Source organism: Podarcis erhardii, assembly GCF_964252035.2.
Source record: "Podarcis erhardii genome assembly, chromosome: 1".
In the NCBI taxonomy this organism is placed as follows: Eukaryota; Metazoa; Chordata; class Lepidosauria; order Squamata; family Lacertidae; genus Podarcis; species Podarcis erhardii.
This window is the reverse complement of record NC_138497.1, coordinates 34,244,833-34,271,015: the sequence shown is the minus strand read 5'-3', so window position 1 is coordinate 34,271,015 and position 26,183 is coordinate 34,244,833. Positions and strand designations below refer to the sequence as shown.

General features: G+C 41.6%; 1 long non-coding RNA gene across 1 annotated transcript in view; it reads right to left on the bottom strand.

The window, feature by feature from the left end:
- Positions 1-2,503: 2,503 nt before the first annotated feature.
- LOC309345395 overlaps positions 2,504-26,183 on the bottom strand; it is a 49,068-nt gene continuing 25,388 nt past the window's right edge. Inside the window, exons 2-3 of the long non-coding RNA XR_014158221.1 lie at positions 3,553-3,733; positions 2,504-2,669 (exon numbers count right to left, since the gene is read on the bottom strand). This is a non-coding gene — a long non-coding RNA (uncharacterized lncRNA). The remainder of the gene's footprint in view (positions 2,670-3,552; positions 3,734-26,183) is intronic.

Genomic DNA, 26,183 nt, shown 5'->3' with positions numbered 1-26,183 from the left:
ACGCTTCTGGTTATGAGCGCTTCAGGTTATGAACCTGGAAGTAGCTGTTCCTGGTTTTGAACTTTGCCCCAGGATGTGAACGGGAATTGCGTGTTGGCGTGCGTGCAGCAGGAAGCCCCATTAGCAAAAGCATGCCTCAGGATTAGAACAATTTCACCTTAAGAATGGACCTCCAGAAGGAATTAAGTTTGTAACCAGAGGTACCACTGTATGTAGTTATATAGGTGTTTGTTTGGGGTAACTTGGACCATCTAGCTTCCAACCGATTGGTCCTGGGTCTCAGCTGGCATGGAGGGCCTTGTTTAAGAACGGGGACGTCCTCCTTTCTTATTTCACCTTACTGTTATTGTTAGTTTTCTTTTCTTTTTTCCTTTCTTGTTTTCCCCCTTTTTATTTTCTGTTTTTAAAGGATATATATATATATTGAAACAAATAAGTAAATAATATTTTTTTTATCTCATTCTCTCAAAGGGGTGCTTTTTCTGGGGGTACTCAAGGGTATGCAGTACTGGCACCTTTTTCTAGAAGAAAAGCACTCTGCAGAAGAACTTCCACTTGCAGAAGGACATCAGGGTGAATACTAAATAAATAGGTCACCTGGTGGAGTTCAAACCTTGCTATACCTTCTCAGTGTCTCGTCTTCTTAACCAAAATAAAGTGTCTAAACATGGGTGTGGCTGCCCCAGTGGCCTCTTGGGCCAATGATGGGAGGGAGGAGGAGAATTCACCATAGCAGCCAAGGACAGTGCCCCCTTGCTCTGAAAGAGGAGGTGGCACAGCTCCAGCACAGCCTTTCCCGAAACAGAGAGCTAGAAATAATAATCCCAACACAGGATGGGTATGAGGTCAGGAGTCTACTGTGAGAATGTCTAGATATATACCGTTATATCATGAAGTTCAATCAGTGGGTTAAATGGAACACAATGGGGCATGTGGAACATTTGCATATATTGTAATTAGGATGTGTGATCTGTATTTTAAGCTATTTTGTGTTTAACTTGTATTTCATGTATTGATTTTTATTGTTCATGGCTTGAATACATTACTTGAAGCTATACATGAATAAATAAATGTTGGGAGATTCCAGTGGGGTGGGGACCTTCTTGAGCAGTGCTGCAGGATCTTGCAGCGCTGGTGTAATGCGGTCCTAGTGACAGCCACCCTAGAGGTCTTTTGCTAGGTTTTGCATGAGCTGCACCTCACAGAATTTCGAAGAGGATCACTACATATGATAACAATAGATACTTGATGTTATTCTAGAATGACAGGCAGCAACAAGATATTGTCTCAACTCAGTTGACTTACCTGATTCTACTCTCAAATCGTGGACAGACACAGAAAAAGCAAAGAGGTTTCAGGACAATGATTAGGCAAGAGACTGATGGCATTAGGGAAGAGATGGGTGCCATTCTCAGACTGAATGTACATTAGTGTGAAATTCGACCCTCCTAATGAACAGCTGTTCTTAGTTTCACCTAAATATTGTATGAGCAGCAGTGGGCTCAGAAGGGCCCCAAGTAACAAACCTTTGGTGACAAAAGGAGGCTGAGCTCTAGGAATGCTGAGAGTTAGATACTCATATCTAACACAGAGTACAGAGCAGTGGAAAGGTTGAGGACATGTTCTGCAAGCAGAAGGTGTGTGGTCCAATTCCTGGCATCTCTAGCTAAGCAAAAAGTATCACATAGCAGGTGATAAAGACCACTGCTCATTGGACAATATAGGGCTAGATAGAGAAATTGTTTGGTATAAGGTCCCATTCCTCCTCTTCATCTCTTTATTTGCATGCCACTTTTCCTAGAAAATTGTGCCCAATTTTCTCACAACATATAAAATGAACAGTAAATATAACATTATTATTTTTTAAAAAATAAGAATTAAAAATAACTCTAATGTCCATAAATACAGAAAATAAATCCGCACATTATATAAAGCAATACACAAATAAGCTAACCTAATTGAACAGCTTAAAATGAAGCAGGAGACACAATAATGCCTAACACAGAAATAAAATGATAGTATACAAGTTGGGCAGGGGTGGGATCATTATTCCAAAATGACATTCCATAGAAGCTCACCACAACTGACTTACCAGCATTAGATGGCAGCTACAGCTCCCACTTGTGGTAGCCTTCTTTCTCAGCTCTTACTGAGTTTCCTCTGTCAGTTACTTTCCCATCCTCACATGGGAAAGGTAAAGCTAGCCACTCCTCCTTCAAACCCGACATATTCTTCTGGAGTTTTGGTTTTGCTCACTGTGATACATGAAGCAGAGGTGTGTTTTACTAAATCAGCAGATATTGTTAGGTCAGTAGATACAATCTGCAGATATGTATGGGATATTTTTTTAGTTCCTAAGATTACTCACATAGAAAATCATCTCTACAATAAATGGGATATATTTGTAAGCCATCTGTGTTGTTATGCACACTGTTTTCTAAGCTTTTACAAAAAATTGGTTGAAAAAAGTCATGGGATGATACAAGTTAGTTATTACACTTGTGAAAGGTTATGGATTAAGTCCAGCTGAGTTTTGTGGCAGATTTGGGATGTGTGATTAGAAGAAGGAAAACAAACATAGATGGAAAATGCCACCAACCTTTATTGGGCCCTGAGAATCTGAGTCTGCATGACAGGAGGCTTCCCTGTTTTCAACGGGATAAAGGAGACTGAAACAAAACAGCACAGATTCTGGCTATTTGCATCTTTTAATGAATACTCCTCACGTTTGGGCTCCTTTGTCAATCTCCCAGTTTTCAGGGGTTTAGCTGTTAAAAGTGTGGATAGCATTGCATGCCCTCATAAACCACGGAGTAGACATTTGTCTAGGATGTTCCCTCCCACTAAATTATGTTTCCCTATGGCTGTGCATGTATGGGGTAGCCAATTATCCTGTCTGGGTGTTGCCAACAGAGAGAGGTTTAAGAAAGCTAACACTGACTAATGCAAACAATTTTGTTTTAATTAAATTAACATGTTTAATGTTTTTAAAGTTCTGTGATGCTAAAGTTCAGTGATAGCAAATCCAAGTGATTCCTTATTCTCGCTTGCTTGGAAAGACCTAGAAAGAGATGAGGATGGGAAACTCCCACCATCTTAAACTTAAAAAAACTCAAAGAGGTTAAAATGCAATAAAAATAGTTTATGGCACCACGGATTTATGATTGCTCTGCAGACAATACACTCCTTGATATTACAGGGGGTGGGATTAAGGCAAAAAATAAACGATTGCCTGACAATATTTTTGTAACAGTTGTTAACAAGCTAGAAGACAAAAATGCATAATTTATGGCACATGTTCGGAAATGGGCAGAGTAGTAGAGATTAAAACGTTATGGGTTAATGAACCCTGCATCAAATGAAAAACTGAATCAAAGTACCAAATTGCACATTTAGGAAAAAGCTCAGCTCTCCTGGCTTTGACTTCTGCAGGTTTCTAAGAACACACCAGAGCTAAATAGGCTACATAATTTTCTGTGCCAAAAAGGGCATAGTACAATTGTATTTACTGCCATCTTCCCACGACCCCCTGATATTTGTCATGCTACTTACCAAACCTTTAATCGCTTCCTGTATGTTGCGCGTTCATCCTGATTTGATTGCACAAAGCCTGTGCAGAAGTTATGCGATGTCCACTCTTTATTGCGCACTCATTTCTTTGCATGGAAGTTGTGTACAGCATCAGATATATGTTGCACATACCTAAATTTGCTGGTATGCAGTTGAATGCTTCCTGAAAAATAGTAACAGTCTGACTACAGGTGGAAGAAAATGGCCTGCTGCCTGGGACTGTGTGGGCGCTCCCACTTTCAGCTAACTCTAGTCAGAATTGCCAGCTCTCTTTCTCTGCCCATTCCAACTTCCAGGCTGCTGTTTCTGTGTGTGCTCTCTCGCTTTCCTTTGTTGGGTATCTCATTCAAAAAACACAGAGAGAATCTCTGCTGCTATCCAGACACTGTCTCCTAACCATTAACAAATGAATGATCAGCCAGCAGCTGTATTATAAATGCAGCATAATATTCTATTCTTCTCTATAAATAAGACCTATTTGGTTGTGATGTCAATGCAGGTATCTCTCAGCTTATGTGGGGGTTATATTCCAGGGATCCCACAAAATCACATAGTGAAAACATATTTGGCGCAATGGCAGGTGGGCTTGCCAAAGTCTTTTCCCCCGGGACGTCTGCCCCCCTTTTATTTTTTATATTTTGCCAAGTGTGTAAAGTTGAATGTGCGCAAGTTACGAGCTTACTGAACACTGATATTACCTTGGACTGAACAGCTTGGAGTTGTATCCTGTTTGTGGCCTCTGCTGCACTTAAGAAACATCCTTTGACCTTCTGTATCCTCTGCAACTGTATAAGATGACCCTCTCATTATTTTCTGCTATTTGCTTTCTGCCTTATTGCTTATATTTATGATAGAAGAACTTCATCAACATTTGGTGATCAGGAAGTTTTAAATGTTTGACATTTTATTATTTTTTATATTTTGCTGGAAGCCGCCCAGAGTGGCTGGGGAAGGGCAGGGTAAAATTATTATTATTATTATTATTATTATTATTATTATTATTATTATTAGGGTTCAGCTCCAGCTCAATTGCTTCTGCTGCAAGGAGTGTCCATCCCAATGCTTAAAGCAAATGGGATGGGCAGGTTTATGTGTGTCTGGGGAGGAGAACAGTGCCAACAACTCCTCTCCACTCATGGCTTATCCTTTGGTAGCTCAGGGGTGGGGCACCTCAGGCCCAGGGGGGAAATGTGTCCCTCCAGAACTTTCTCTCTGGCACTGGTGACTTTCTTCAGGCCACATCTCATCCCTAAGCACACCGCCTCTCTCCCTGTCACACTCTTTGCTAGCTCTGCTTCTCATTTTTCTGGAGTGTTTTTGCCCAGCTGGAATGTGTCCTTGAATTCTGATAATGCCTCTTGCTTGCCCGGGTAGAGACTAGAGAAGGATGCATGAGTAGATGTAGAAATTAGCATACTGTACAAGGGTAAAATTTACATACATTGTTCCATCCACTTTGGCTAGATAGATAGATAATAACTGATAGTAAGGAAATAGTAAATTTAATTCTTAGAGTACTAAAAGAAAAACCCCTATAAAACACAAAAGCCAGAGGGGAAGGACATTAAAGAATATGTAGCATAAACTGAAATTCAAACCTTAAATGAAGTAAATAAGTTATGGCTGGACCAAAGTGCAAGTTGTACTAAAATGCAGCAGACCATCCAATAATTAAAGATAGGAGAGCCACCTGGATCAGATGGTTTTATCACAGAGTACAATAAGTAATTTATAAATATTATCCAAGACACAATAACAGCAGCTCTAAATGAAGTATATACTCTAAACCATATACCTCAAGAATTGGGGAAATAATTTGATATATAATTATAATATAAATATATATACTAAAGGAAAAGGCCAAGGAGATGTAGCACCATACAGACACTTATTGAATTTTGACTATAAAATCTTTATAGCAGTTCTAATGAACAGAGTAAATAAAATAATTCCTATTAATATGGATTCAATGTGCATTAAATAATAGCCACAAAGTTCAAGCCAGTTTTTTTTAAAGGTAAATCTAGGAACACTGATAGACATAACAGATTATAACAGAAAAAATAAACTGCCAGCTGTGTGTGTTTTTGGACACTGAGAAGGTGTCTGACAGGTTAAAATGGCCCTTCTTAAAGGACTGTATGCCATGTTATTGTTTTGGGACCAACTTCTGTGAATGGGTCAATATTATTTACAAGTCTTGTGCCTAAATGCCAAACATCAGGTTTCCCAGCTTTTCATTTGCTGAGGGGTGCAAGACAAGCGTGGCCTTGCCAGAAGTATTGTTTAGATCAGGGGTCAGCAAACTTTTTCAGCAGGGGGCTCGTCCACTGTCCCTCAGACCATGTGGTGGGCCGGACTATTTTTTTTGGGGGGGGGAATGAATGGATTCCTATGCTCCACAAATAACCCAGAGATGCATTTTAAATAAAAGGGCACATTCTACTCATGTAAAAACACTAGGCAGGCCCCACAAATAACCTAGAGATGCATTTTAAATAAAAGGGCACATTCTACTCATGTAAAAACATGCTGATTCCTTGACTGTCTGCGGGCCGGAATTAGAAGGCGATTGGGCCGGATCCAGCCCCCGGGCCTTAGTTTGCCTACCCATGGTTTAGACGGTCCTTAGAACTTTTGGCAGAAAGCATCAGCTAGCAGAATAAGATTTCACATATACACATAGGACAAACAGAACTAAAAGTATGTGTGCTGATGATATGGCAGTTTTTTTGACGAATGGAGGAATTAGAAAAGTTCCTGCAACAATATGCAAAAGTAGCTGGGTGCAAAGTCAGTGTTACAAAATTGAAGTGCTTCCTCTAAATCTTGAGGGTTTGATAAAATTCAGGATGCTAACTGGTTAACAAATAAGACTCTGCTCTAAAGCAAAATATCTGGGCTTGAGTATTAGCACAGACTTGCAAGACTTGCATAACACCAATCAAATTACTTTGCAACATCAAGCGCAAAAATATTTAGAGAGATGGAGGAGTGCATCCAGGTCTCTGCTGGGGAGCATAAAGAAAGCCTTGCTGGATCAGACAAGGAGCATCCAGACAACTAGTTGTCCATGGGAAGGCTGCAAGCAGGACCTGAGTGGTTTCCAGGAACTCAGAAGGATACAGCCCCCAACTGTGAAGGCAGCATATAGCCATTGTAGCTAGTCGCCATTGACAGCATTACATAAGATTATATAAGCATTATATAAGATCCGAATCTGCTTTTCCGCTTACATAAGTACCTGGTTCCTATAAAGCCTTGATGCCGTATGATAAAATGTATTATTCATTAAGTGGCAGGCATCAATATTAAGAGTACGGATTCAGAGATTTTAAAAGTTTTTTTCAGACCCACTGAATTATTATGTTAGTTTTCCAAAGCAAAATTGTGTCGAAATGCATGTAAAAATGGTGACCTCAGAAACAGTTTCTTACAGTTAACGTGTTCACAGACTGAAAAATATATTAAAGAAACTATTTCCGCCCCCATTTAGCATGAAAAATAGCCAGTCATGTTTATACAACTAGCAGGCTCCAGTATGCTGGGCACAGAGCCATTCGTGGAGGGAACCCCACTACAAATAGCAGAGTCCCATTGTTCCTCAACCCCTGCAGACACAGATACTCAACACATGGGGCCATTACATGGAATAGGGGACTTGTGTGACCTCCATAAGAACTGCTGGATCTGGGAAATGATTTATAACGAATTGAAGAAAATGTTGAAGATAACTTTTGTTAAAAAACCAGAGGCCTTTTTATTAGGAATAACAGGTGAAGACATACCAAGAAATGTTAAAAGACTATTTATATATGCAACTACAGCCACCAGGATGCTACTTGCCCAAAAATGGAAAGAAGAGAAAGTACCAATGGAGGAGGAATGGATAACTAAGATGATAGACTATGCCAAAATGACAAAGATAACTGTGAAAATCTGGGACCAAGATGAAAAAAAGTTTATACAAGACTGGATTAAATTTATAGAATACTTTAAGGTCCACTGTAAAGACTTAAAAGCCTCAGCAGGATTGATGTAGCATCTATGAAGTATTGTGAATTAGGGTTATCAATGGACTTGTAACTGAATGAAAAACTAAGGATGTGTATGGTAACAAAGGGGAGAAATTGGAAACCAGGGGGTGGGGGGAAGTCTAGGAGGGATGAATAAGTAATTAATTAGGATGTTAAATTATTGAAAATTTAATATGGAAAAAAGAGCTGCCGGATGAGGCCAGTGACCCATCTAGTCCTGTTCTCACAGTGGCCGACCAGATGCAAGTGGGAAATGCACAAGCAGGACTTGAGCACAAGAGCACTCCCCACTCTTGGCCTGCTAGCAGGACCTCCATATTGCAGACTTTCCACTTCATTTGGACAAGGAATGCAAGATCTGATTTACAGTGGTACCTCAGGTTACATACGCTTCAGGTTACATATGCTTCAGGTTACATACGCTCCACTAAGCCAGAAATAGTGCTTCAGGTTAAGAACTTTGCTTCAGGATAAGAACAGAAATCGGGCTCCAGCAGCGCGGCAGCAGCAGGAGGCCCCATTAGCTAAAGTGGTGCTTCAGGTTAAGAACAGTTTCAGGTTAGGAACGGACCTCCGGAGTGAATTAAGTACTTAACCCGAGGTACCACTGTATTAACTTCATGTTTTTCTATGAAGGCCATAAGAAAAGCTCTGCTGGATCTTGCCAGTGGCCCATCTAGTTCAGAACATCCAACATTTTCAAGTCCCAAATTGGGACGCACAGCTTCCAGGAAATGCTCCTGGGTGAGACACATGACCTGCGCCTTGCTCTCGCCCTGAGAAAACGCTTTTCGGGGTGCAGCGTGAGAGCACGAGAGATTGCGGCACTCAAAATGGCTACCAAGATCTCGTGAAAAAATGGGATTTCCCTTTTCCCAGGGCACTTGGGAGGTACACTAGCAGTTTTATTGCTGCATCACTAGGAGAGCGTGAATTTGTCTAATCTTATTTTAAAACCGGGACACGGGTGGTGCTGTGGGTTAAACCACAGAGCCTAGGACTTGCCGATCAGAAGGTCGGCGGTTCGAATCCCCACAACGGGGTGAGCTCCCGTTGCTCGGTCCCTGCTCCTGCCAACCTAGCAGTTCAAAAGCACGTCAAAGTGCAAGTAGATAAATAGGTACCACTCCAGCGGGAAGGTAAACGGCATTTCCGTGCGCTGCTCTGGTTCGCCAGAAGCGGCTTAGTCATGCTGGCCACATGACCCAGAAGCTGTCTGCGGACAAATGCCGGCTCCCTCGGCCAATACAGCGAGATGAGCGCCACAACCCCAGAGTCTGTCATGACTGGACCTAATGGTCAGGGGTCCCTTTACCTTTACCTTATTTTAAAGCCATCTATGTTGATGGCAATAACTGCCTCTTGTGGGAGCAAATTTCATAGTTTAACTATGTGCTGTGGGAAGAAATACTTTATTTTGTCCAGTCTGAAATAGGTCACTGAGCTAGGGAGGTGCTTGATATGATCCTGCAGGACTCATATGTTCCTACTTTGCATCCCAAATGGTAGCTGTGTTAGTCCATTGTATGAAAAACACTGGAGAGCTCTCTGGCCTCCGAAAGGCTAATATTTTTTTGCCACGAGTTTTAGTTTGCTGCAGCCCATTTTGCCAGATTTTTTTTTCTTCCCATTTAATCTAACAATTGGCTGTAAAGCTGCTGAAGATGTCAATCTACTGGGAATAAATTTATGTAAGAAGTTATTTTCTGGAGACCACAGCTAACTGAATTTCTTCTTGAATACACAAGTTAGAAGGAGTGGCTGGGGTTCTGGCTTTAACAATTTTAAAAGCTTTTTACAAGGAGTTGCATGAGTTATTTGTAGGCTTCCAAATGGCCTTTAAAAGCTTTTATTTTTCTAAGGTAAATGTGGAATGTTTCTTTGGTCAAAATATTTTCTTCCAAAAGCATACAGTAAGTACATATTGCGGTATTCCTTCCAAATCCACTCCATTTTTTATATATATATATATATTTAAAAATGTTTCTGTAAAAGAGGGCTGACAATAGAAACACAATTTTTAACATCAAAACACCAGGAGGGAAAGGTGTATTCCTCACATCATCCAAAAGAGCATTTTTGTCCTTTTGACCGTTTCTTCACAGCCTGCCTGCTTGCCACATCTGTTTGGCAGGTAGGTAATAAATGGTGAATTCACCTGATGGCTCGACAGCTTCCTTTGGTGGGGAGGGGAAAGGGAAGGAAATCAAGTAAAGTGCTCCTGCGAAAAGGATGGCAATAATTTTCACATCGCTGCAAACCATTCTGCGAGTCATTCCTGTTCCAAGGAGTGCACCAAAGCACCCCAGTTAATTCCCCACAATTGCCACAGCTACTGTACCTTTGTGACTCTACGCGTCATTTGCCCACTCGTAATCAGCAGCCTGGTAATCACTCCTTTCACAGTGAAATGGGTTTGTTTATTTATTTATTTATACTTGCCCTCCCCCTTTCTCTCCCCCTCCTCCCGTTTTGACTTAATTTTGACCTTCAGCAGCCAGGCAAGACTCCTGCCTCCACAACCGGCGACAGGTCGCTTCCGTCCGTGAGCGTGAGGTAAAAAGAGAAGTATAATGGTATGCATTTATTTCACATCCAGGCATTTGGATACTTCCAAGGACAATGCTGTTTTAGCCTGGCTCAAAAAGACAGCAGCGGCAGAAACAACAACAATTTCAAGGAAACAAAGATATCTCCAGCTTATTCACTGAAAGTGAGTAAGGCATGGGCACAGCTGCAGAATATGGTCCAAATTATCGTAGCTTCTTCATTTGCATCGCTGCCCAGTCCATTTCCTTTCAAGAACTCGAGAGTAGGCAAAATGAAAACCAAAGCTACATAACACACCCAATGAAACATGGGTTGGGGGGCAGAAATCATTGGAGGTTGCAAACTTTACAGTACAGGCAATGTGCATCTTGCATAGGGGTTAGGTTCCTGGCCATCATGCATATAGGCAAAATCACATAAAGCCGGGAACCTCTGGAACCAGAGGTGCGAGGTTGCCCCTAAGATTGAAAGGGTTCAGTGTGTGTCACGCGTGCGTGATGTGGTGTGTGCTGCATGCCACACGGGGGCGTAGGGAGGGAGGTATGTATGGGGGTGCGGTCTGCCCCGGGTGTCATCCCTGAGGGGGTGACAAAATGGCGGCATTACTGTGGGGCCTGGCCTGCAGTACGCCCGAGCCACTTATCTCGGGGCCCTGTGCTGCCCGAAACGGCAGCGTGGGGCTTGTGCCCACCAGGCAGATCGCTGCACCACCCCCATGTGCGGATCACCCCCCGGCCCCTGTGGGCAACTCACCCCACCCCTGCCACTCCAGGTGCTGGAGCCGCTAGCTACGCCCCTGGTGCCACGCATGAGATGGACGCACACCATTGCATCGTCTGAAGGGGGCTGAGGGCTCTGGAGGAGCCACCCACTGAAACTGCTACTCGTGAGATGTCCCACACACGTAATGGGCGCCAGGCCCCCTCAAGAGTGAGGGAGCCCAGTCCTATTCCAACAAATAGTCAGTGGACCAAAGACACCTTAGCCCCCTAGAATTGGCATGCCTGCCTGGAACTGCCCCCCCTCCTGCAGAGGCAGAAGGGCTCTGGTAGGGCCCCGTGACCACAGCTTTGTGCAAAGGCTGGAATTGCTCTTGATAAAAATAGGAGAGGAGGAGAACTTTCACAGTTGGGGCTGAAAAGCTAGCAGTGCTAATGCTCAAATTTCACATGTTTTTTTTCTGATCAGAGACATAGGAGGGACCTCCTTGCCATATCTATACCTTTGCATTAGAAAATGAGATTTAAAGAAATGTCTCCACAAGTTCATAGAAGTATAAAAAGGGGGACAGGAAAGAGTGTGTGACTTTGATTTTTTTATTTATTTAACTTGCTTAACATTCTCACTGGGAGATCGTTCACCTGTATGAGACTGCAGAAAAACAAAGGAAAAAGAAACCAAGTTAAGTAGGTTTCCTGTTAACAGGTGGAATTCAGAGTTATAATTATTTCATTTTGAAAAACCGTTTTTTCCATTAACTTCTGATTTAAATTTTAATGCTTAATTTGTTTTGATTGAGTTTTTAATGTTAGTTAGTGAGGATGACACAATTAAAGGCATCAAGAGTATATAATTATGTTCCTTATAATTATGCCATAATTGTTTTAGTATGTTAAATGATCTGGCTAATCGATCCCCCCCCCCGCCTTTCCTGGTTAAACAGCAGCTTTACACCCATCCCTGTTTTGGGAAATGGCACACAATGTGGCTTTGGGGGAGTATATTTCCAAGCATTTCCATTAAAGTTTCAATGGAAATTCACTAACTAGTGAAACATTCATGCATTGAATCTCTCCCTTTCCAAGTGACTTTTGCCAAAGTGCTGAATGCTTGGCTTGCTTACACAAATACAGCATTCAATCAAACTAATGGGTACCTTGGAGTACTCTTGTGCTGGATATTATTAAATCAACCACCCCCTTGACAAATATTGAGCTGTGATGATAAACACTATTTCTAACATGATGCCCAGGTAACAAGGCAATGCAGTTCTTTGGAAATAACATTAACATTAGGACAAGCCGTTGTATGATTAAGGTGAATGGCCAAATAAGTCTTCCTATTCCTTAATCTTCAGAAGATTATTGCACAAACACATCGACTGTTTTTCCCAACTGTGTTGGCTGCATATTAAAATAGTGATGTGCAAGTCTAACTACTTGACTCGAATTGGTGCTGTTTCACTCAAATTGGCTGCTAGGGAACATGCTTAAATTAAGGGAGAATGGCTGCTGTTTTTATCCACAGCTATAATTTTTGCTTGTAAGCAATGGAGCAAAAACAAACAAACCTAAGAGTCCTGTGGCACCTTAAAGGCTGACAAATTCAGACAAACAAAATTAGGGATGGGAGCATCTGTCAATTTTTGGCTCTCAATTTTCCAATCTTAAATCCAGCTTTCCAGATTTTTGCCACAACAAATCCTCATGGAATATTCACCATCATTTTGGTGTGAATGGCTCCTAACAATCAAAATTTTTTTTTAATGCAGTTTTTTTTTTTGCAAGCAATTTTTCCTTATATAATTTATGTATGTTTTAAATGTTATTTTCACCAATTTCTTCACTTTTATGCACACGTCCCCCTAATATATGACTTTTTGGAAAACATTGGTTGGTTGGAGGACTGTATTGCAAAATTCAGATAAGTGCAGATTATTGAAAGGTGGCTGTGTTTCACAAACTGTGAACTGATCGATTCTCCTTAAAATGCCAACTGAATCAAATTCCTCCCCATCACTACAGAAGACTAATTGGCCAATGTGTAGATATAGGTTGGCTTTAGTTTTAGTAGTACCAGATACTGACATGTATGCTTAAAACTGGATTATATTCCTGCAAAAACAAAGAAACAAAGACGTAGGCTCAAGTGGCTCATTTGACTGGCACACATTGGCCAGAGCTCCTGGGAATCCCAAAGGCTTGTTCAATGCTACGACTAGGCTGCACCCTTCAAAACTACGAATGCTCATATATAGCCCAACTGTCCTTCCCAGAGATGAAAAGGGAATACACATTGCTACAGCAGTGTCGGAAGCAGCGACCGTGCCACTCCTTAGGCAAGCTTAGCTCTAGAAATTGGATCACAATATCTGGAGTGATAAGAAATGAGGAACACAGTCCCACATCTGAAAAACAGAACTGGGCTTTGATGCTGTGACCAATACCTGTTTTATTTATTCAACTTTATCTATTGTGTACTCCCATCAGATGTCAAGGGAATAAATAACTATCTGACCTTTAGAAGACATCTGAAGGCAGCCCTGTTTAGGGAATTTTTGATGTTTGATGTTTTATCGTGTTTTCAATATTCTGTTGGGAGCCACCCAGAGTGGCTGGCGAAACCCAGCCAGATGGGAGAGGTATACATTATTATTATTATTATTATTATTATTAATTTTCTACTCCAAGACGGATAAGAATTTATTTGAAATAAGTGGTTTCTGCTGTGGCTATGTGCCCCGTGGCTATGCTATTCCATACTCCTCACTCCTGGTTCTCTGTATCATTTTTATGCTGCCATCACAACTTAAAGAGTTGGGCATGTTCTCAAGATGATGGCATCACATGCCGGGCACTTTCCCCTCCTTCAATTATCCCCTCCAAAAGGAACTTTCTATGGTCAGAAGAGAATTTTGAATTGTGTTGTGAAGGTATCTCTAATATTGGGGCTGCTTTTCATTCAGCCACCTCTTTTGTCACACCTCTCTCAAAAGAGCCCACATCCTAGAGGATGATCTTCCGCCTCTTTCACTCTCCTACTGTAGTTTTGTGGCCCTTTCACATCATTAACATTTTGCTTGAGAAAAGTGCTGTTAATGCATGGCGATGGCATGGAGACTACCTTTAAGAACAGTTAAAGAGTGACCCCGTTGGGAGGAAATGTTTGTTGTGCATTTTGGCCTTGAAGCACAAGTCTTTTAAAGGTTTCCATTAAGTACTGGGCGTGTATACTTAAAGGCAGCACAAAGCCTCTGGGAAAGCACTGGTGTAGCAGGGTTGCTGTGGTAAGCACTCTTTTCTCCTCAAATGCTCCAGAAGTCCCACGAAATCCCATGTAAGTGGCCAGAGGAGAAGTAGGAGCTGCCTGTGGGTAGTCTTATCCTATTCATGAGCTCCTTTCCCACTTTTTTAAAATACTGTTTTTGGCAAACACTCGATACTTGAAATATAAAATGTATGGCTCACCCACTGGGTTACGCACAGTGTGTAGCTTATTGAATTTAGCTAAATTGTGAGTCATCCATCAATAGTCTTCCTGGTGAACATACTTGTAATAATTTCACACATTACAAACAAAAGTAGGTATGATTTTCAAGATTTTTGAAGCATTTTCACCCTTGGGGATTTTATTCATTTTTTTATTATTATTATGCTTGATTTGCTGCTGAAAGAATGTGTCAACCTGGGAGACGGAGCCAGATGCTACGAGAAAAGACAATGATTATCGGTCACTTCAAGCCACCTGGTACACTAATGTGCTGACGGCTTGCATTGCAAAACAACTATTGATTTGTTTAGTTAGGTTGCAATCCTAAGCATACTTACTGGGTGCGGGGTGGGGGGAGACATGTCTCATTGAACTAAATAGGACTTACTTAGGAGTGAGCATGCTTAGGATCATGTTATCAGTGCCTTTATGCTTTGTATTATGTTTCATTTCCACCTTTCTCACTGGGATGTCAAATCAGGGATGGGCAAATCTTTCACTTTCGCATTTTTCCTGTCTTAAGTCCAGTTCTCCATATATCCACATCAGTTTGCTTTTTTTTGGGGGGGGGGGAAAGTCCTCATAAAAATTCACCGGCATTTTAGCGCAGATTTCTTCTAATATGCAAAAATTTACTATGCAATTTTGCTAATATACACATTTTGCAAAGCAATTTCTCTAAATATAATGCATCTTTATTCTATTTTCATCATCGACATTTTATTTGTCTGCCACCTTTCCACAGTTCGAGGCGGCTTACAGCATGAAAAGATTTGCAAAATTACAAACATAACAAAAGTTCTCATAAACAATAAATAAAAGACATCAAAAAGTACAAAAGAAAACTGAAGCATTTTCACACAAATCATAATATATAAAAATAAAGATACAAAATATTGATATCAATAACAGCAACAAAACCCCCTAAACAAAACCCCAGCCCAAAAGTCTGTCCTGCAGCCTCAGCTTTTGTAGCTGGAGTCAGTCAGGTTCACATATAGTTTTGGAACATGTGTATTAATTAGGTAGGTTCACCTTTAATTGCAAACTGCATCAAACTGCTGCCTCATCCCTAAGTACAAAATCTGGCAAATCAATTGAAAACATATACAATGTTACAATAATTTGCTGTACAACAATAATAAGCATGAATTGATTAAATCAAACCAACTATTTCATCCAACCGACATAAAGCCTGAAGCAGGCCACTATGAACAAAATGAAGCCAAATATACCCATTTTATTTTAAAGTAATCCAAAAGAGAAATGCTTTAAAATCTTGCCTAAATGACAAGGAAGAGGCTGATTGTATTGTATTGTAGTTCCACTACTGTCTCTCTTGCCAGCCAGCCTCGCTTCCAGGTGGGTATATGAACAATACTCTGGCAGGCTTGTATGAGTGCAGCTGGCCCTTAACATAACATGGTCCCAAACAATTTAGGGCTTTAAAGTCATCCCTAACACTTTGAATTAGGCCCAGAAGCAAACAGGCAATCTACAACTGAGGTGATATGGCCTCAATATTCAGTCTCTATCTATAGAAGGACTTAAAGATTCCTGCCAGATCAGACCAAAATCCTGTCTAGTCCACCATTTTGTTCTCACAGTGACCAACCAGCTGCTTATGGGAAGCCTGAGGACTTGAGTGCAGCAACACTGTCACCACTCATGACCGCTAGAAAATGGCATTCAGAGATGTAATCCCTCTATCACCGGAGGTTTAATATAACTGTCATGACTAGAAGCCACTGGGGGCCTTTTCCCTCCATGAACTTGTCTAATCTGCTTTCAAAAGCCATCCCAGTTGGTGGCCAGTGCTACATATTGCGGGAGCAAGCTGTAGTTTAACTAAGTCTGAAGCACTTTCTTTTGTCTGTCTTGACTCTTCCAACAGTCACCTTAATTGGATGCTCATATTGGAGGGGGGCAGAGCCAGAAGCAGTCTGAGAGAGGAGCTCCAACAGACACCAACATACTGACTTTTTCTTTGTGGTGAATTTTATGTGAAGAACCTCTAAGGTATCTCAAGTAGGATGGTGGATGCTGGTCAAGCAGGAGAATGGTAGATTGGCAGCTCCATTGTGTACACACCTCTCTGTGTGTAAGAGTGGATGAATCTGGAGAAGCACTGGACTATTATTTAACCAATAAAATATTAGAAGTCACATGTCAAATGCTGTTGACTGACAAAACATCAAATGCTGTCATTTAACAAATATTGCATGCCAAATGTCATAGGTTGAACACTGGAAGTTGTCTCACATACAGTACTGCATGTCAAATGCTGCAAATTGTTGTCAAAGACTCCATGTCAATATTTGCAGAGAACAATTTTAGCAAATTGGTTTATTCAAAGAAGAAGAAGAAGAAGAAGAAGAAATATGACTAAGTGTGACTAAGTTGGGTACCACCTATAAATAATATTGTTAATAAAACTAGGAGCAATAGCAAGCTCCAAAAACAATTTAAAAACTGAGAAAATAATAAAGGTATTTGCCTAGCATATAAATGAAAAGTAGATGAGTCTCACAGGTGAGAGAATTCCAGGAGTGGGTGGCCACCACAGAAAAGGCCCTGTACCCAAATCACTTCTCATAGCAGGGCCCCTCAGAAGAGCACCTTTTGCGACAATATCAGTGCACAGACAGAGGTGTGTGAAAGCAAGCATTCTTTGGAACCCCAGACCTTAAGCAGAGCTTTAAGGTGAAGATGTTTAAACTCTGGATCAAAGATCTTCCACCTGTGCTTTAAACAAACCGAAGTTTGCGAACAAAGGCAGGCCTGTGTACATTGTACTGCATTTGTCTGAGGAGCAGGGTCATGTCCATTTTGGTTTCTCCCAGTTTCTCATTTCCCCAGTCTTCAGTTTTCTACATTTCTATATCTGTTGGTTTTTGTTTTTTTCAATGTCATGACAATTTGTCAGGATTTTTGTGTGAATTTCACTTACTATACACATTGAGCCTAATATGCACATATATGTGAAGCAATTTCCACCGATATAGTGCATTACTGTATGTTCTTTCCCCAAAACATATGCATTTATATGAACACATTATCGGAGCATGTGCTTTTTTTGGGTGCAAATCATTTGGCTGCAGAACTGACATGTCATAGTATGCAATACTTGATGTGCCTTGCAGGTGAGAGAATTTCATGTCGGCAGAACCGCCATTGTGAAGGCCCTCTATCTTCCCTTATGAGTAGGGAAGGGTTGTAGTTCAGTAGTAGAATATCTGCTTTGCATACAGGAAGTTCTGGTTTCAATCCCTGGTATCTCCAGGTAGGGCTGGATAAGATCTCCACCTGAATTCCTGGACAACCCCTGCCGATCAGGGTAGACTCTGAGATTGGTGGACTGATGCTCTGTCCCAGTATAAGTCAGGTCCCTAGGCTACTGTATGCAAAATAGAAGGTTTTCACTAATTTGTAGCCTTGACTGAAATTGGCATGGAAGTGTAGATAATGGTGTTTACTCAACTTCTCGATGATGCTTCACATTCAAGTATTAAAGAACAGCAACAATTGAATACAGCAATCACTACCTCAATATGTTTGGAAGGTAAAGTTTCAGAACAGAGTGCTCCTAATAAGGACTAAATCCATCATTTTATATGCCTAATGCATTTTGAAAAGAAGTATGAATCTATTAACTTTTTAAAACCTTGAAGCAGGTGAAGTTGGAGTAGCTAGGCAGCTTCTAGTCTAGCAGTACTGAGATGGAGGGTTCCTCATTTCACAAAGTTTGTCAGTGAGAGGCCAATCATTTCAGAAGCCTTTCCTGGCGTTCATGAGCAAGTCAAAGTCTTTGCATCCTTCAAAGTGGCAATTGCCATTTGAAAAGATATCCATCCCGATTCTTCTCCCTCTCCCAACAAGCTCTTGGCAATGGGTGGGGGTCACAGCTCAGTGGTGGAATGCCAGCTTTGCATGTAGACCAAGTTCGGTCATAAGAATGTGGGAAGAGGATCAGACCACATGCCCATCTGACCCTGAATCCTGTTTCTCGCAGTGGCCAACCAGTTGGCTAAAGGAAGCCCACAAGCAGGACAGGAGGGTAATGGTAATGATGATGATGATGATGATGATGATGATGACGATGATGATAATAATAATAATAATTTATTTATACCCCGCCCATCTGGCTGAGTTTCCCCAGCCACTCTGGGCGGCTCCCAATCAAGTGTTAAAAACAATACAGCATTAAATATTAAAAACTTCCCTAAACAGGGTTGCCTTCAGCTGCTGATTTCCTTCACATCTGAAGGGAGGGCGTTCCACAGGGCAGGCGCCACTACCGAGAAGGCCCTCTGTCTGGTTCCCTGTACCCTCACTTCTCACAATGAGGGAACCGCCAGAAGGCCCTCGGTGCTGGATCTCAGTGTCCAGACAGAACGATGGGGGTGGAGATGCTCCTTCATGCCATCTCTTGCTGCTGTTCTGCAATATGACCGTCCCAAGACATTGCGCTGCTCAAGGTGAAGGACAGAACTCTTTCACCCAATTCATGTAAGTGTTATGGACTGGCTGGATGCTGAGAAGTGGTTGGAGGCACCAAGGGGACCCCCAGGGGAAGATGGCTCAGAGCCCAGGGATTGTTGGTGGGATGATGACAAGTTGTCAGAGAGAGAAGAGGGAGCAGATGTGGGGGGGGGGAGGTGTCAGAAGCTGAAGAGGCAACAGGTTTTAGGGAGCAAAAGGAAGCTGTGGCAGTGCAGAATCAGAGGCCGAAGTGCAAGCTGGAGAGGAAGAGGGGTCAAGAGGCAGAGTGGAGGCAGGCTGCTGAAGAAACCAGGGAGTCTCCCGCTCCTGCTGTGACCAGCTCCCCTCCCCCCTGGTCTCCTAAAACACCAGGAGGAATGAAGAGGGCAGAGCAAAGAGAGACAAGGCAAAGGAGCCTCAGGTTGCTGGGAAAGGAACCGGAAGGTAAGCCTTAGAGAGCAGTGGGAAGATGGGGACCTTCAGTCCTCACAATTGTCTTCTTGGGGCAAGACCTCCTGGGAAGAGTTGCTGTGATTGCTAGGCCTGCGGTTTTTTTGTTTCTTTGAATGAAGAGTTGACTTCACTGACACCAGGTGTTTTATTGCTGACCGGCTCCTGACAGTAAGATGTTGAGTAGCAGCTGAATAATATTTTGACACTGACAATGACGCCCTGTCCTTCTGATTCATGAATGGGCCCAGGAAAGATGGGAGGAATGAAAGTCGCAGCCTCCAAAATGGGAGGGACAAAAGGTTGAAAATGGTGGAAAGGGCACCCATCCTCTTTTTTCTGACCTGTTAATGGCATTGCCTTCTTTTTATCTTTTGTCTCCACCAGAATGTGGAGATAAGTTAATCAATGGCTACAGAGCTCAGAATCAGGTTGCTTAAGACACCATCTTATCCTTTATAGTAGATCCCTGCAGTCTGTGGAAAGTTTCTGCTGCAAGTTCCAAGAATCTCAGAAACGCACTCCACAGTAATTCAGAAAAGGGCTTTTAGTGTTGCTGCCTTTGTTCTATGGAATAGCATCCCTGTTAAGATATGACTCACTATGTGCACTTTTCAGGAACAGCTGAAGACATTTTTGGCCCAATAGACTTTCCTAGCTGAAAAAATGGGGGCTTTGCGATGAGTGTCTATCTTGTATGGTTTTTAACTTCATTTTGAATGTATCCAATTTGTGTGTATTTTCATCTTTTTGCTGTTTTTATTGTACATCGCATTGAGATAGTTGTGTAGGAGATGAATAAATTAAGAAGGATGGTGATGATAACAACAACATGAAGAATGATAATAATAAATAATTAGGGAAGTTATTCTGACTTGAGAACCAGTGTGGTGTAGTGGTTAAGAGCAGGGGACTTGTAATCTGGTGAACCGGGTTCGCTTCCCTGCTCCTCCACATGCAGCTTCTGTTTTGTTTTTTTTTTAATTTATTTATTAAATTTTGACATAAATATATTTCACAAACGTACAAAAGACAAAATGAAAAAGAAAAAACAGAAAAAGAGAAGAAAAATAAAGAAAAGAAAAAGAAAAAGAGAAAAAAGAGAAAAACCCGAAATACATACAACTTTAAATGACATTGATCGACTTCCCTTTATCTCGATTTCGGAAAATATTGCCTTGTTTATCTATCTGCTGTGTCTATTCCTTAATAAAACTTTTTACGTAGTAAGCGTTATCTCATGCCTACTGTGATTTCTGTAAGTACATATGTGTTTCTGATCAACATTTTGATTTTCCCCTTGTCTCTGTTTCCATATATATCCTAAATTTATTCCATTCATTGTTAAATTTTGCACTTCTTTGATTTCTTATTTTCTGTGTCAATTTAGCCAACTCCAAATAATCAGATAATTTAAGTTGCCACTCCTTTAGTGTTGGGATTTTTGGTGTTTTCCAGTACTGTGCTATGAGGGTTCTGGCGGCCACCGTTGCATATTGAAAAAAGGTTATATCTTCTTCTTTGATATCCTTACCAATTATCCCCAGCAGGAAGGCTTCGGGTTTTTTAACAAACGTATATTTAAGAATTTTTTTTAATTCATTATAGATGGATTCCCAAATTTTTTTGAGAATCTCGCACGTCCACCAAGTATGGATGAAATCGCCCTCCTTGCTCTTACATTTCCAACACAGTTTATCGCCCGTTCTATACATTTTATGTAGTTTTACCGGCGTTATGTACCATCTGTACATCATCTTATACATGTTTTCCTTTAGTGTCGTGCATGCTGAGAAATTCATATCTTTACACCACAATGCCTTCCATTTGTCAAACTCTATGTTGTATCCTAGGTCTACCGCCCACTTCACCATCACTTCCTTTACTTCCTCGTCCTTGGTGTCCCACTCAAGCAGCTGGTTGTGCATTTTTGATAATAATTTTGTTTTACTTTCTATTATTTCAATCTGAAATCTAGATTTCTTGTCATTTATTCCGATCTTATTATCTTCCCTCCACATTGAATTAATTTGATGGTATTGAATCCAGCCAGTCAGCTTGCTTTTTATTTCTTCGTAAGGTCTAATCCTCCACCCAGATTCTGTTTTGGTTAGTAAATCTTCATATGTCCATCTTTCCCCCTCGATGTTTAATTTTTTAATTGTTAAAATGTCTATTGGTGATAACCACCAGGGCGTTTTCTGCTCCAACAATTTTTTATTCCTTTCCCACACTTCCAGCAGTGGCCCTCTGAGAATGTGATTAGAAAAACCTTTATGAACCCTTCCTTTGTCTCGCCATAAATAGGCATGCCAACCGAATCTTAGATTAAACCCCTCTAGATCTAACAAATTTTTGTTTTTGATGACAATCCAGTCTTTTACCCAACAAAGACATGCTGCTTCGTAATATAACCTCAAATTTGGAACCGCAAGACCACCCCTATCTCTTTGGTCTGTCAGCAATTTAAATCTAATTCTTGGTCTCTTTCCCTGCCAAATGAATTTAGAAAGTAATCTCTGCCATTCTTTGAATATTGAGGTTCCTCTAATTATCGGTATATTCTGGAATAGGAAGAGTAATTTAGGTAGTAAGCTCATTTTAATCGCCGCCATTCTCCCCAACCACGAGAGATGTATTCTATTCCATGTATTCAAGTCCTTCATTATTTCTTTCCATGTTTTCTTGTAGTTATTTTCAATCAGATTTATATTTTTCATAGTTAACCATAGTTAACCACATGCAGCTTCTGGGTGACCTTGGGCTAGTCACACTTCTCTGAAGTCTCTCAACCTCACTCACCTCACAGAGTGTTTGTTGTGGGGGAGGAAGGGAAAGGAGATTGTTAGCTGCTTTGAGCTGCCTTAGGGTAGTGATAAAGCGGGATATCAAATCCAAACTCCTCTTCCTCCTCTTCTTCTTTTAGAAGACATCTGGAGGCAACCCTGTTTAGGGAAGTTTTTAATATTTGATGAATTATTGTATTTTAATCTTTTGTTGGAAGTTGCCCAGAGTGGCTGGGGAAACCCAGCCAGATGGGCGGGGTATAAATAAATGTTGTTGTTGTTGTTGTTATTATTATTATTATTATTATTATTATTATTATTATTCCTCAATTTAGGATTGGGAAATCAGTCTGTCTATGTAGACAATACTGAGTTAGATGGACCAATGATTTGATTCTGTAAAATGTCAGTTACTGGGTGGGCTGGGCTGGGGAGGGGAGGTTTAGGGTGTACTCTTCGCATAAAGGATGGAGACCAACACACTTTTATAAGAACAAACTCAACCTCACGTTAGGCATGAGAAAAGGCTGCTAGAAATCTGTGGCCAGTATTCAATGATCGAGTTTTATCAGCAAATGCCCTGTGCAAGGACTTCCACTCTCCTTAATCTTCCTCTGTGCATCCCCAAAAATTGACTCGGGGGTTGTATGTGTCAAGAGAACCCAAAGAGTGGCACAGGGGGGAGGGGGCGATCATTTCATCTGGCAAGCTGATTGCCTTAGCCCAGTGTTGAATTCCTCCTCGCGTTCTCATTTGCCCCAGTGACTGGTGTCTAGCATTCCTGAACTTTGTATAAAACCTGGATTGGAACCACTCCAGACTCTGGTGGTTGGGAATACATAAGACGCAGACTGCATTCCTTAACATCACACGGGGGAGAATTTTGCTGAGGACTGTCTACTTCAAAGTGGCTTTTGTCACTTTCAAGAATGGATAGGTGAACTAAGGCCCGGGGGCTGGATCCAGCCCAATCGCCTTCTAAATCCGGCCCACAGATGGTCCGGGAATCAATGTGCTTTTACATTAGTAGAATGTGTCCTTTTATTTAAAATGCATCTCCGGGTTATTTGTGGGGCCTGCCTGGTGTTTTTACATGAGTAGAATGTGTGCTTTTATTTAAAATGCATCCTTGGGTTATTTGTGGGGCATAGGAATTCGTTCTCCCCCCCCCCCAAAAAAAATATAGTCCGGCCCCCCACAAGGTCTGAGGGACAGTGGACCGGCCCCCTGCTCAAAAAGTTTGCTGACCCCTGCTTTAAAGGATGCAATCCACAGTTCTGTCCCCAGTGTGTTTCCTTGGCTGCTTGTCCAGCAAAGGGAGACTGTGAATGGTTTCTTTTTAAAGCGTTCTTACAGAATGCTTATTGCAATCCCTCCTCCTCTCTTGGCAAATGCATTATTAAGAGAGTGGAACGTTTTGATTTCACAGTAAAAGGCGACTTTCCACCTTTGGGAAGTGCTCCTCTTTCAAAGCGTATTTCACATCGCACGCACACCCGCAAATGGCACCTTTCATTGTTAAAAAATGAACCCCACAAAAATTTGGTGGAGGCCCAGATTATTTAATAAAAATACAGAGCAGTCTGGAAATACATGATTTTAACCAGCAGATGGCACACTTGCACAATTGACTTTGCTCTTAAACCCCAGCAGACACTCGGGGAGTCTAGAGAGCAGCAGCTACTTCTAAGAACAAACGGCAGTGTTTTCCCAAGCTCTTGCCAATAAAAACTAGAGGACTGAGACTGCCTTTGCTGGCAGAGGAAATTGTGTGCTTGTGCTGTAAATGGTGGGTGCTCAACTCAACTGCTGCAAATATGGAAAGCTGGATTGGGGCCATGATGTTTCAGACCATGCCATAGTTACTACAGTGGTACCTCGGGTTACATACACTTCAGGTTACAGACTCCACTAACCCAGAAATATTACCTCGGGCTAAGAACTTTGCTTCAGGATGAGAACAGAAATCGTGCTCCAGCGGCAGCAGGAGGCCCCATTAGCTAAAGTGGTGCTTCAGGTTAAGAACAGTTTCAGGTTAAGAACAGACCTTCAGAACGAATTAAGTACTTAACCTGAGGTACCACTGTATTTGTTTCACTCTTTCCCCAGTGAAACTCCATCCACTTTTAGTATTTGAAAAATAAGGCTGAATTTGATAGCTGTCAAAGCTTCAGAGCTTGTCCATTATGCACTGATATTTAGGGGGGAATTCACATTTCTTTTTTCATTTTTCAAAACTCAATACACTTCAGGAGTGCTATTGCATTCAGGTCCCGTTTTCAGGATTCCCTCAGGCATCTGTTTGTCCCCAGTGAGAGAAAAGGGTGCTCAGCCAAATGAGTATAACATATTCTTATGGTATAACATCAGTTTGCATGTCTAATTAACAAAACTTTTTTTTTTTTAACTTCAGGAGAAAACAAGTTTGAACATGGCAAATATACTGAATTGTTATGTACTGAGTTGAATAGGATCCAAAATGCAGCAGTCTGATTGGTCCTAGAACAATAGGATTCAGAATGCAGCAGTCTGATTAGTCCTAGAACAATAGGATCCAGAATGCAGCAGTCTGATTGGTCCTAGAACAATGCAGCAGTATGATTGGTCCGCAGGAGCCACCCAATCCAGCTCCAGGTGGAAGTGAATCCACAACCTGATTGGCCTACAGGAGAATCCCAGAATTAGCCAATCACGTGAAGCCCATTGTGTAAATAATGTTTATAAAGCAGATATTGTGGGGGAACTTCCATTCCCCCTCACCACTATGAGCTGAATAAAGAGCATGAAATCCACTCTCGACTCCGAGTATATTTCATGAATATAACCATCATTTTGTAATGAAACAGTTATAAAACAGTCAAATTAGCTTTGGGGTGGGTTTTTTTTTTAAGTGTTACCAAATTTTCACCTACTTTGATGGGTTCTTTCGAAAGCAAAAACAAGTTAGTTGTGTGGTTTTTTTTGAAAAAAGTTCCGTTTGTGGAGGATTGGTGGTACCCCAGTGTGTTAATGAACTAAATCACTGATTACTCTTTTTGCCTTGTGTCCTCTTAAATGTAATGGGCCATGCAATGGAGCTATTTAAAAATAAATAAATAAAGTAAAATAAAACAAGGCAAATGACACCAGATTAGTCTGAAGAAATCAATACTTGGGGCGGGGGGGGGGGATGCCACTCTTCAAGTACCTGATGGGAGGTCACATGTCAGTGGGCAAAGACTTTCTTTTTGCTGCCCTGCCCCTGAGGTAGGGATGTCAGAGAATTCCGATGGAAGGGGGTGGGGGTGGGGAATTGCCAGAGTTCACTTAGTCATCTGGAACAGAAAACACAATCGGTGTTTGCTCATTCTGGAAATGATCCATAATGATTCATAACCGATGACTCCCTCTGCCCGTTTGCATTGTGTTTCGTTCACACTGAAATGAATAGAGTGGAATAATGGGGTGATCGCACAATTAATTAATGCTGTAATTAATTATGTGAAATTTTGCTATGGTGGACCGCAAGACAAACAACATAGGTTATGTTGGAAACTGAATCACTGCCTGTGATGTATACAGGGCAGAATGGAAAGTGATTCTGCCTTTCATCCATACTGGGGTGTGGGGGGTGGGAAGAGATTGAATGTGGTCAAGTTACAGGTGGTTACATTTTGAGACAGGTTTGTAGAAACCCTGTGGCTGTGGATAGGACAACCTGCGCCCAACGCTCCCTATGTGTGCTGCCCAATGCACTCAGACTCTAACCTTCCCCGTATTGAGTAGGGTAGCTCTTCAGGGACCTTACACTCACATTCACTTTGACATGAATGGGACCCTGCTTGATTGGGGGCCCTGATAAAACAGGATCCTTGATTGCATGAGGTGGTCAACTTGCGTTCAAGTCAACATGAGTAGAAGCTCCTGGCAGACCCATGCTGCTCAGCCTGGAGGCACAATGCACACAGGGACAGGGCTTTGCGGTTGGGCTTCTTTGCATGTTCAAGCAAATACCTGGATGCACCTCTGGGTAGAACATTAGGAGAAGCCTCTTGGTGGCAAGAGTAGCTAAGACAATGGAACAAATTGCCTAGAGGGGTGATGGGTTCTCCCTCAATGG